Raw genomic sequence first — 12065 nt, forward strand, 5'->3', positions numbered from 1 at the left:
GCGTCGGGTTCGAGTTTATCTGGCTTTAGAGCGGCTTCCATGGTGATGTCGCTGGATAATAAATTGATATACCATCAATTCACTGCGAGACTGTGAGAACGAGTGAACATAAGGCTTTATTATCCAGGAACTCGTCTGCCAGTGTCTGCTGTACAAATGAGTGCCACCCACAGGTGGCCGGTCTTTATATCACCCCAGGGAGGGCGGAGCCAGAGGCGGAGCCCACCCGGGTTCCAGTACAGTACCTGGAAGTAGACCGTATTATCATTTCTGGGTTATAGGTCACAGCACGATACGGACAGTTCATACTTGGGTGAATACATTCACCCAGTCAGCGATCACACCTGGCATCAGACTGGTAAGGTTGTTGGGCACAAATTAAAAAGGAAAGATCCATACCTTAAATTTGAACCAGCACCTTCAGGAGTTCAGGCTGCAGAGCTTGCAGTACAGGAGGACATGGAGGTAGAGTGGGATAGAGAAAAAAAATGCTTGTAATGCAAGCTGCTATAATTGGCTTATTCAACATTATTTTTTTTTAATAAACATTTTATTGAGGTATTTTTTGGTATTATAACAACAACACAATAAACAATGTACATGAAACTATAAACACAGTGCAAAAGCCGTCTCCCTCCCTTACAGGTCCACAGGTCCCACCTTTATTAACCCCTACTCTAAGCTAAACTAACCCCCCCCCCCCCCCCCCTTCTGCTGACGATTAATTTTCTGCGAAGAAGTCGACGAACGGTTGCCACATCCGGGCGAACCCTAACAGTGAGTCTCTCAAGGCGAACTTGATTTTCTCCAAACAGAGAAAGCTAGCCATGTCCGATAGCCAGGCCTCCGACTTTGGGGGCTTTGAGTCCCTCCAAGCTAATAGTATCCGTCTCCAGGCTACCAGGGAAGCAAAGGCCAGAACGTCTGCCTCTTTCCTCTTCTGGATTCCCGGGTCTTCCGACACCCTGAAAATCGCCACCTCTGGACTCAGCGCCACCCTTGCTTTTAACACTGTGGACATGACATCTGCAAACCCCTGCCAAAATCCCCTCAGCTTCGGACATGCCCAGAACATGTGGACATGGTTCACTGGTCCTCCTGCACATTTTGCACACCTGTGTTCCAAAGAATCTGCTCATCTGGGCCACTGTCATGTGAGCCCGTGAATGACCTTCAATTGTATCAGGATGAGCCTGGCACATGTTGCGGACTCGTTGACTCTACTCAACGCGTCCGCCCACAGACCATCCTCTATCTCGCATCCCAGCTCCTTTTCCCACTTGCACTTCAGCTCCTCGGACTGCGTCTCCTCTGACGCCATAAGTTCCTTGTAAATGTCCGAGACGCTCCCTTCTCCTACCCACCCTCTGGAAACCACCCTGTCCTGAATCCCCCTTAGCGGTAGGAGCGGGAAGGTTGACTCCTGTTTACGTAGGAAGTCCCACACCTGCAGATACCTGAATTTGTTTCCCCTCGCCAACCCAAACTTCTCCTCCAGCGCCCTCATACTCGGAAAGCTCCACTCTATAAACATATCCCCCATCCTCTCAATCCCTGCTCTCCACCATATCCGGAACCCACCATCCATACTTCCCCGGGCAAACCGTTGATGATTACAGATTGGGGTCCAGACTGATGCTCCCTCTCCTCCCACATGTCTCCTCCATTGCCCCCAGACTCTCAGGGCCGCCACCACCACGGGGCTGGTGGAGTACCGTGCTGGCGGGAACGGCAGAGGCGCAGTTACCAATGCCTCCAAACTGGTGCATGAAGCCGCCTCTATATGCTCCCATGCCGAACCCCCCACCACCACCCACTTCCTGATCATGGCTATATTTGCCGCCCAGGAGTAGTTACAAAATTTGGCAGTGCCAGCCTGCCGTCTCCCCGACTCTGCTCAAGCATTACCTTCCTCACCCGCGGGGTCTTGCCGCCCAAACAAAGCCAGAGATCACTTTGTTGACCCGTTTAAAAAAGGACCGTGGAATAAAGATGGGGAGACATTGAAACACGAACAGGAATTTCGGGAGGACCGTCATCTTCACAGTCTGCACCGTCCCACCTAATGACAACGGAAGCGCGTCCCATCTCAGAAAATCATCCTTCATTTGGGCTACTAACCAGGCCAGATTTCATTTATGCAGCCGGTCCCATTCCTGTGCCACTTGAATGCCTAGGTACCTAAAGCTTCCCCCTATTAATCTAAATGGCAGCTCCCCCAATCGCCTCTTCTGTCCCCTCACCTGGACCGCAAACATCTCATTTTTCCCCATATTTAGCTTATACCCCGAAAACCGGCCAAATTCCCCTAGAATCCTCATGATTTCTTCCATCCCCTCTAATGGGTCCGATACATGCAGAAGCAGGTCGTTTGCGTCGAGCGATACTCTGTGCTCCACCCCCCCCGGAGCAGCCCCTTGAGGCGCTCAGAGCAATTGCCAACGGCTATATAGCTAGTGCAAACAAGTGGGGAGAGGGGGCATCCCTGTCACGTCCCCCGGTGCAGTCTAAAATAGTCTGATGTTGTCCTATTCGTCTGTACGCTTGCCACATGAGCCTGATACAGCTACCTGACACAGTCAATAAAGCCCCGCCCAAATCTAAACCATCCCAGTACCACCCACAGGTAATCCCATTCTACCTGATCAAAAACCTTTTCTGGATCCATTGTGATCACTGCCTCCACCTCCCTACCTTCCGGGGTATCACAATCACATTTAACAACCTTCTTACATTGGCCACCAACTGCCTACCCTTAACAAACCCCGTCTGGTCCTCCCCAATAACATCCGGAACACAATCCTCAATCCTGGAGGACAACATTTTGGCCAGCAGTTTGGCGTCCACATTCAACAGGGATATCGGCCTGTAGGACCCACACAACTCCGGGTTCTTGTCCCACTTCAGAATCAGCAAAATCGTGGCCTGTGACATCGTCGAGGGCAGCCCCTCTTTCCCTTGCCTCATTGAACATCCTCATCAACACCGGCCCCAATATCCCAGAGAACTTTTTATAAAACTCTACTGGGTACCTGTCCGGCCCCGGGGCTTTACCCGCCTGCATGGCCTTCAGACCCTCCACTATCTCTTCCAACCCGATCGGAACCCCCGGCCCTTCTACCAGCTCCCCGTCCACCGTTGGGAATTTCAGCCCCCCCCCAAGAAGTGCCTCATCCCCTCCGGCCCCGTAGGGGATTCCGACCTATACAGCCTACTGTAGAAATCCCAAAACACCTTATTCACCCCTGCTGAATCTCCGACCAGGTTCCCATTTCCGTCATTTACTTTCCCTAGCTCCCTGGCTGCCTCCCTCTTTCTAAGCTGCTGTGCAAGCATTCTGCTGGCCTTCTCTCCATACTCATAGATCGCTCCCCTCGCCTTTCTCAGCTGCTTCTCCGCCCTCCCTGGCAGAACTCCGCCTGTAGCTTCTGCCATGTCATAATATACACCGGTATATCATGGTGCAGCCACATACTGATGGACATACAGTAGGACCAATCAACATGCACAAACACCGCAGCCAATCACCAGTTAGAACACACGCACTATAAAGGCAGAGGGCATCACTTTTCCCGCTCATTCTGGATTCTGCCTCTCAGAAGCACAAGAGTTCATCAAGTATAGTACAGACTCACACCACGTGCTGAGAGATTCAACTGGTTCGGATAGGCACAGATCTCTAGTTAAACTAGCATCGTTTAAACCCACAGTTATAGTATGTATATTATTTTATCAGAGTTAATAAAATAGTGTTGAACCTTCTTCAGTGTTGGTGGCATATATCTGCTTCACAAGTCCACAGTGCCCAACACTTCATGATACCAGTAGTTGAGGGATGTTAGTACTTCTGAGACATATCTTACAGTGATCAGCCTTCCACCAGTCTTCAGCCATCCTGCAGTATGGACAGCGTTCGCCTGCCGCCGCCCCTCCGCATTACTGGAAACCTGGGCTCCAATTGGAAGATTTTTAAATAGCGCTTCCAGCTATACCTCGGGGCCATGGACCTGGAAGCTGCCTCGGACGCATGGAAGATTGCTCTCTTCCTCTCCACAGCTGGAGACCATGCCCCCCACATCTTTAACTCGCTCACTTTCGCTGACGGGGAGGATAAATCAAAGTTCAAGATGGTCCTCCTAAGGTTCGACAGCCACTGCGAGGTCGAGGTAAACGAGAGCTTTGAACGATATGTATTTCAGCAGCGCCTACAGGGTAAGGACAAACCTTTCCAGTCCTTTATCACCCACCTCCGTGTCCTTGCGCAGTCCTGCAACTATGGGTCCACCTCAGACTCCATGATACGCGACCAAAAAATTTTTTTGTGTGCAGTCGGAGCCCCTTCGCCAGCAGCTGCTTAAAGTCAAACAGCTCACCCTGTCCACTGCCATAGAGACCTGCGTGTTCCACGAGCACGCCTCCACACGATATTCCCGCATCCAGGCTGCTGAAACACATGGTAAGCTCCCCACAAGGCAGAACGGGTCCAGGTCATTAAGTCTCTCCAGGACCTAAGTCTGGATGAAGGCGGCCATTTCGCGTGCTTTTCGCGGGCTCCCGCGTTGGGACGCAACGAACGTGGTGACGTTGTGGAAAGTACTGCACAGGCATGCACCACGCTGGATCGTACCGTGTATGCGTGGTGGCGCAACACACGCGCCGACGCAACAGCGTGCGCCAACTGTGGCTCCGCCCACTTAAAGCAGCAATGTCCTGCGAAGACCTGACGCTGTCTGCAGTGTGGCAAACGTGGCCACTATGCTGCTTTATGCAGGTCGACTCAGCCTGCTAGTTTACGAAGATCCAGCCAGCCTCGCAGGGATGTCTGGGCCATTCAGCCCACAATCAACGACCCTGTCCCAGACCTGTCCTCCGACTTTGACAGCGATGACCTGCAAGCCCCTTTCCAAGTTGGCATCATAACCAAGCACAGGATGTCTCCCTAAGCGCAGCACCAAAACCATTCCAATACACAGCATTGATCCAGATGATGTTTGATCCGCCAAACTCATTGCGTCGTCTGACCTTCGCAGCTTCCGTGTCCAGTCTGCCACCTTGCCATCTGCATGCCAACTGCTTGATTATAATGGGAATGCCATCGCTGCCAGTGACTCCTGCCAACTCGAGTTGACACACCGTACTCACACAGCTGTCCTATCCTTTGAGATAGTTGCCATCTCAAAAGCCTCCTTGCTTGGTGCGCAGGCATGTAAGCTGCTGAACTTGGTGCAGAGGGTTCACTCTCTCTCTCCCAGCAACGTGTCTGCCTCTCCTGATACCAATTTCAGGGCACAACGCGACTCCATCATCCAACACTACCACAACGTCTTAGAGGGCATGGGCATGCTCCTGTATACGTACAAGATTCTACTCAACCCAACGCGACACCTGTGATACACGCACCTCGCAGGGTCCCAGCGCCCTTAAGGACCGCCTCAAGCAGCAGCTCCAGGACGTCCAGGACCAAGGGGTCATATCCAGAGTCACGGAACCGAATGACCGGGTGAGTTCCATGGTCTGTGTGAAGAAACCATCTGGTAAACTAAGGATCTGCATCGATCCTAAGGATCTTAATCAGAATATCATACGGGAGCACTACCCGATTCCCAAACGTGAGGAACTCACGTGTGAAATGGCCCACGCCAAACTGTTCACAAAACTCGACGCCTCAAAAGGCTTCTGGCAAATCCAGCTGGATGAATCGAGCAGAAAGCTGTGTACATTCAACACGCCCTTTGGCAGATACTGCTACAACCGAATGCCATTTGGCATGATCTCGGCGTCCGAAGTATTTCACAGAATAATGGAACTGATGATGGAGGGATTCGAAGGCGTCTGTGTCTATGTCGACGACATAATAACCTGGTCCACCACCCTGCAGGAGCACAACGGCCACCTCAAGCGTGTCTTCAGGCACATTCACGAGCATGGCCTCGGCCTCAATAGGGCCAAATGCTCTTTCGGCCAGTCGGACATTAAATTCCTGGGTGATCATATTTCCAATTTGGGTGTGCGGCCGGAAGAAGACAAGATTGCTGCCATCACATCCATGAAAATGCCCGAGGACAAGAAAGCGGTCCTCCGGTTCCTGGGCATGGTAAATTTCCTAGGAAAGTTTATTCCCAATCTCGCCTCGCATACCATGGCTCTCAGAAACCTGGTTTGAAAGACAACGGACTTCCCGTGGCTCCACACCCACGGCCCCAGTGCTGGCCTTTCTCGATCCGGCCAAGGAAACAAAAATCTCTATGGACGCCGGTCAGTCTGGCATTGGAGCCGTGCTTCTGCAGCGTGATGAGGCCTCGTCATGGGCCCCCGTTGTGTATGCGTCACGAGCAATGACCGCCATGGAACAGCGCAACGCGCAATTAGAGGAGTGCCTCGGCCTTCTAACCGGTGTCGTGAAGTTCCACGACTATGTTTATGGACTTCCCCAGTTTACTGTTGTGACCGACCATCGTCCGCTCGTCAACATAATACAAAAGGACTTGAATGATATGACGCCTCGCCTCCAGCGCATCCTGCTCAAGCTCCGGAGGTATGATTTCCAACTCGTTTATACCCCTGGCAAAGACCTTGTCGTTGCCGATGCCCTCTCTAGGTCGGTCACCACTCCATGCGATCACGAAGGGTTCGTTTACCAGGTCGATGCTCAAGTTCAGTTCGCAGCCTCCCACTTACCAGCATCGGATGCACGCTTGGTACAAATTCGCCGCGAGACAGTGGTTGACCCCCTTCTACAGCGTGTCATGCGCCTAATGACGGACGGATGGCTCAAGGGCCAATGCCCACAGTTTTACAATGTACGTGACGATCTGGCGGTCGATGATGGGGTTCTCCTGAAGCTAGACCGCATCGTGATCCCACACAGCATGTGCCAACTGGTCCTACAGCAGCTGCACAAAGGCCATCTAGGTGTTGACAAATGTCGCCGCAGGGCCAGGGAAGCTGTCTATTGGCCGGGAATCAACGACGACATTGCCAATGCGGTACTCAACTGACCCACCTGCCAGCATTTTCAACCCTACCAACCACGGGAGATCCTGATGCCCCACGAGTTGGTCACATCGCCCTGGACCAAGGTGGGCATTGACCTGTTCCACGCATTGGGTAGGGACTATGTGTTAATCATTGATTGCTTCTCTAACTACCCGGAAGTCATCAGGTTGCACAACCTCACTTCTCTGCTGTCATTCGAGCGTGCAAAGAGACGTTTATCCGGCATGGCATCCCGCTCACAGTGATGTCGGACAATGGCCCGTTTCACAAGCCAGGAATGGGCCAGCTTCGCCCGGCAGTACAACTTCGCACACATCACATCCAGTGCCCTGTACCCTCAGTCCAATGGCAAGGCGGAAAAGGGGGTTCACATAGTCAAGAGGCTACTCTGCAAAGCTGCCGAAGCCGGATCTGACTTCTATCTCGCTTTGTTAGCCTATCGCTCCACTCTGCTCTCCACTGGGCTGTCGCCTGCACAGTTGCAGATGAACCGCACCCTAAGGACGACGGTGCCGTTGATTCACACCCCGAATCTTGATCATGTTCCCGTGCTTCACAGGATGCAGACATCTCAGATGCAGCAAAAGGCGACACATGACTCACGTGCTGCTGATCTCCACGACATCCGGCCAAACGACAAGGTTCGCATTCATCTACCAGATGGTGGCTGGTCGGCACCTGCTGTTGTCCTTAGGCAGGTGGCCCCCCGTTCCTTCCTGGTCCGGTTACCAGACGGATCCATTCAGCGCCGCAATCAGCGTGCCCTTCGCATTGTTCCACAGTCATGACGGGATCCTCCGAACAGTTCCTCTGCTGACCCTGCCATGGACTGTGCAGAGCTTCGGTCCCGACCTGCCATGGACTGTGCAGAGCTTCCGGTCACTCTGCCTCCCCCTGACTGTGCTGCAGCCCACCCAGCTCCTGACCTGGCGGCTATTGACCCACCCTTGAGGCGGTCAACCAGAGTCCGTCGCCCACCTCAAAGGCTGGATTTATGAACTTTGAAAATTTATGGATTCTGAGATGTTTCCTTCCTTGTTAGATTGTTTTCTATTGGTTTGAATATAGCACTGTTCTTGTTCAATTTGCTGCATATTAATTATCTGCACAAGGCACCTTCCCTATAGCTTCATTTTCCTGTATATAGATTTGTCTTTGCACCTCACATGTAGTTAGGAACATTCTTCACACACCCACACTATTTATTGTCACACATTCACATGAAATGTTTTTAAAAGGGGGGTGATATCATAATATACACCAGTATATCATGGTGCAGACACATACTGATGGACATACAGTAGGACCAATCAACATGCACAAACACCGCAGCCAATCACCAGTTAGAACACACGCACTATAAAGGCAGAGGGCATCACTTTTCCCGCTCATTCTGGATTCTGCCTCTCAGAAGCACAAGAGTTCATCAAGTATAGTACAGACTCACACCACGTGCTGAGAGATTCAACTGGTTCGGATAGGCACAGATCTCTAATTAAACTAGCATCGTTTAAACCCACAGTTATAGTATGTCTAGTATTTTATCAGAGTTAATAAAATAGTGTTGAACCTTCTTCAGTGTTGGTGGCATATATCTGCTTCACAAGTCCACAGTGCCCAACACTTCACGCCATTCCCTTAAAAGCCCTGCCTCTAGGGTCTCCGCATACCTCCTATCGATCTGTAGTATCTCCTTAACCAGTCGGTCCATCTCTGCCCTGTCCACCTTCTCCCTATGGGCCGGTAGAGATCAGCTGCCCTCTGACCACCGCCTTCAGTGCTTCCCAGAACATCGTTGCTGAAATTTCCTCTGTGTCGTTGACCTACAGCTAGTTCTGAATACATTTCCTCAGCCGCTCGCACACCCTTTCGTCAGCCAAAAGTCCCACGTCTAACCTCCAGTGCGGGCGCAGGTCAACCCAGCGTGGAGCATGGTCTGAGATTGTGATCGCCGAGTACCCAGTGTCCACCACCCCTGCCAGTAAGGCCCTGTTCAAAATGAATAAATTGATCCGGGAGTACACTTTATGCACTTGTGAGTAGAAGGAGAACTCCTTCACCCTTCTCTGCCCAAATCTCCATGGACCCCCCCCCCCCCCCCACATTCTGCTCCATGAACCCTTTTAGTTCCTTTACCATTGCTGGCACCCTGCCCATTTTCGAGCTTGACCGGTTCAAGCCAGGGTCAATAACTATGTTGAAGTCCCCTCCCATGACCAACCTGTGCTAGACCAGGTCCGGTATCATCCCAGCATCCTCTTTATAAACTCCATCCCAATTTGGCGCATACAAATTTACTAATACCACCTGCACTCCCTCCAGTTTCCCACTGACCATAATGTACCAACCTCCCACATCCGAAACTATTCTACCCGCCTCAAACATCACCCGCTTATTTATTAGGATCGCGACCCCTCTAGTCTTTGAATCCAGTCCCGAGTGAAAGACCTGACTGACCCAGCCTTTATCATAGAATTTACAGTGCTTCAATCTAATCCGGTCAGTTACTCCAAGGTGCGTCTCCAGCAACATTACTTCATCTAAGCTCTTGCTTTCCACTTTCAGCGTTGAACGTGAAGATATTAAGCCTCTATTGCTTGAGGACCTGCTTCCATGAGCAGCAACGCAATAAGCCTCTCATCAGGCTGTGCCTGCAGGCCAAGGGTTGCAACATAGAATCTTAATTGCTGCTTAAAAACACACCAATTGTCATCTACATTACTGGTGAGGTGCCTTCAAACCTTCCATCTCTAACTTCACAATCTTTCCATGCTTTGAGTTCCAGTTGTCCATAGTTTACCAGGTAGGCGGAAGAATTTTCTTTTTTCTTTCTTCAGCTCTGTTTCATCCAGTCTTCTCTGTTGTTATCTCCAATTGTTCGACAGTCAGGGGCGCAGTGGACAGCACTGCTGCCTCACGGCACCGAGGTCCCAGTTTCAATCCTGGACCTGGGTCACTGTCCGTGTGGAAGTAGCACATTCTCCTTGTGTTTGCATGAGTTTTGCCCCCACAACCCAAAGATGTGCAGGGTAGGTGGATTGGCCACACTAAATTGCCCCTTAATTGGAAAAAATAAATTGAGTACTCAAAATTAACAAAGTAAATTGTTCGACACTCTTGGTACCATGTTATGTTAGGTATTACGGCCATGGTAAAGATCAACACAGAACATCTAATTCTTTGACTAGTAAGATAATTTATTAACAAAATGAACATGTGGAAAGGCAACTAACAAAATATAATACATATGGTAACTAATAATTGAATTCAGTGAATTCTCCTGGTGGTACTTCTAGTGCAATTGTCCATTAGTACGACTTACTACCAACTGCCGACTCTCTTTCTCTCATCACACGATAGATCTCTATCGCCATCTGCTGGTCGGAGGTCATACTGATAACTACATACATTGATGTGCACATTCATATCACCACAAATACAGCTCACAGCTCATGTGTTCGATAAGTATTTAAAGATGAGTAGTAACCAACATATAAAATCCGGACATTACCACTTATCCACAAATTGTTTAGCAAAAGGTTTGTCCAGTCCTTGAAACATGCACTGAAATCCTCCATGGAGCAAGGTTCATGATATGGCCGTCAAAACAGTTTCTTAGCAACGTATCGCAACACCACATGTGTGACTGCTTAAAAGGCCCCCAACTTGTAGCCACCTGGGGTGGCCACGTCCCGAATACAAAATGGGCACTTTGCAAAGAATGCAGGGAAAATGGACAATGCTGAGAAAGCAAGCAGGTGCAAGGTTTGTCTGTTGATTGGAGCTGCAGCTCCCAGACAAGACCGATACTGCAAAGCCATTACCATACTCATGAGCCATCTCCGGGGACAAAAGAGTAACATTTAGGTAAACGATACTAAAGCAGAAACCCCGGTGCCAGAGGAGACTAGAACAAAGCAGGCCAACGGCCACCTAGGACCCGCCCAGCAATCAGGGCACCCACCTAATTGGAGGAAATCGATACCGATGATCAAGATACGGTCCAATTAATTGGGACCAAGTTCAAGGCCCGCCCAAATGCGCACAAAGCCCCTTTTGGGTATAAGAAGAATTGCTCTCTTGGCCTTGGCTCTCAGCGAGGAGAGACCTGCCTAGCAGCTGCACCAGAACAAGTAAGTCCAAAGTCAACGCACGCTATGAGACAGACGCTCCTAGCTACTATTCCGTACCAGCTCGACCCCAGCTGCCTCAGAACCGGTCAACGGCCATTGTTCCTCTGACTGAGTGGGCACCCGAAGCTAAATATAGGCTTTAGTAGTAGTGATAGTTTAGTCAGTAGAGTTTTGTGCATGAGTAGATTTGACTATGTGTAAATAAATGAGCATTGATTTCGAACTTACTACCTGGTGTATCGAGTCTTTGATCAGTATTCGGTTTTGAACCTTGTGGTGGTATCGAAAGATACCTGGCGACTCTTGAGCAAACGTAATTAGAATTAAGGAAGGCGACCATATTAACCGCCATAAACAGAGCCAATTAAAGAGAGAACACAATAAGCAATAAACTTTACTAGTACAGAAGAGGGAATTGAGAACTACATTTGATGTACTCTTACTGCAGTAGATGTTTGAGACATAGAACACAATCAGCAGTCACAAATCTTGAGAAAAGAAGGTAACTCTAAAAGATGCTCGTTTCAACTAGGAAAGCAAATATTGGTGCGCAGCTACACCACTGGAAAGAAGTGGGTTGCTGCAAATGTATTGGCTCAATCTAGCCCTATCTCCTGAAGATGAGCCAGTGTGAGGAAGACACGCATATCAGATGTTATCTACATGCACCAATGTGCCAGAACCAGTGTATGCCAGAACTACCTCAGGAGGAAACACCATCCACACTACCAGATTGTACGACTGCGACTTCTGGTCAATCTGCAGAAGCAGAGATTGTTGAAGAATCCCCTGCTGCTGCTTATCTTACATGTATAAAAGAGACTGTAACACCTCCCAGGGCAGAGGCATCCTCTGAAGATTCTAAGACTACCTTGAAGGTCAGGAACAACCAAATCACTGAAGTGCACAGGCAACCGGTGCAGAATAGATGCCCGC

The sequence above is a fragment of the Scyliorhinus canicula genome, chromosome 9, assembly GCF_902713615.1.
Source record: "Scyliorhinus canicula chromosome 9, sScyCan1.1, whole genome shotgun sequence".
Classification (NCBI taxonomy): Eukaryota; Metazoa; Chordata; class Chondrichthyes; order Carcharhiniformes; family Scyliorhinidae; genus Scyliorhinus; species Scyliorhinus canicula.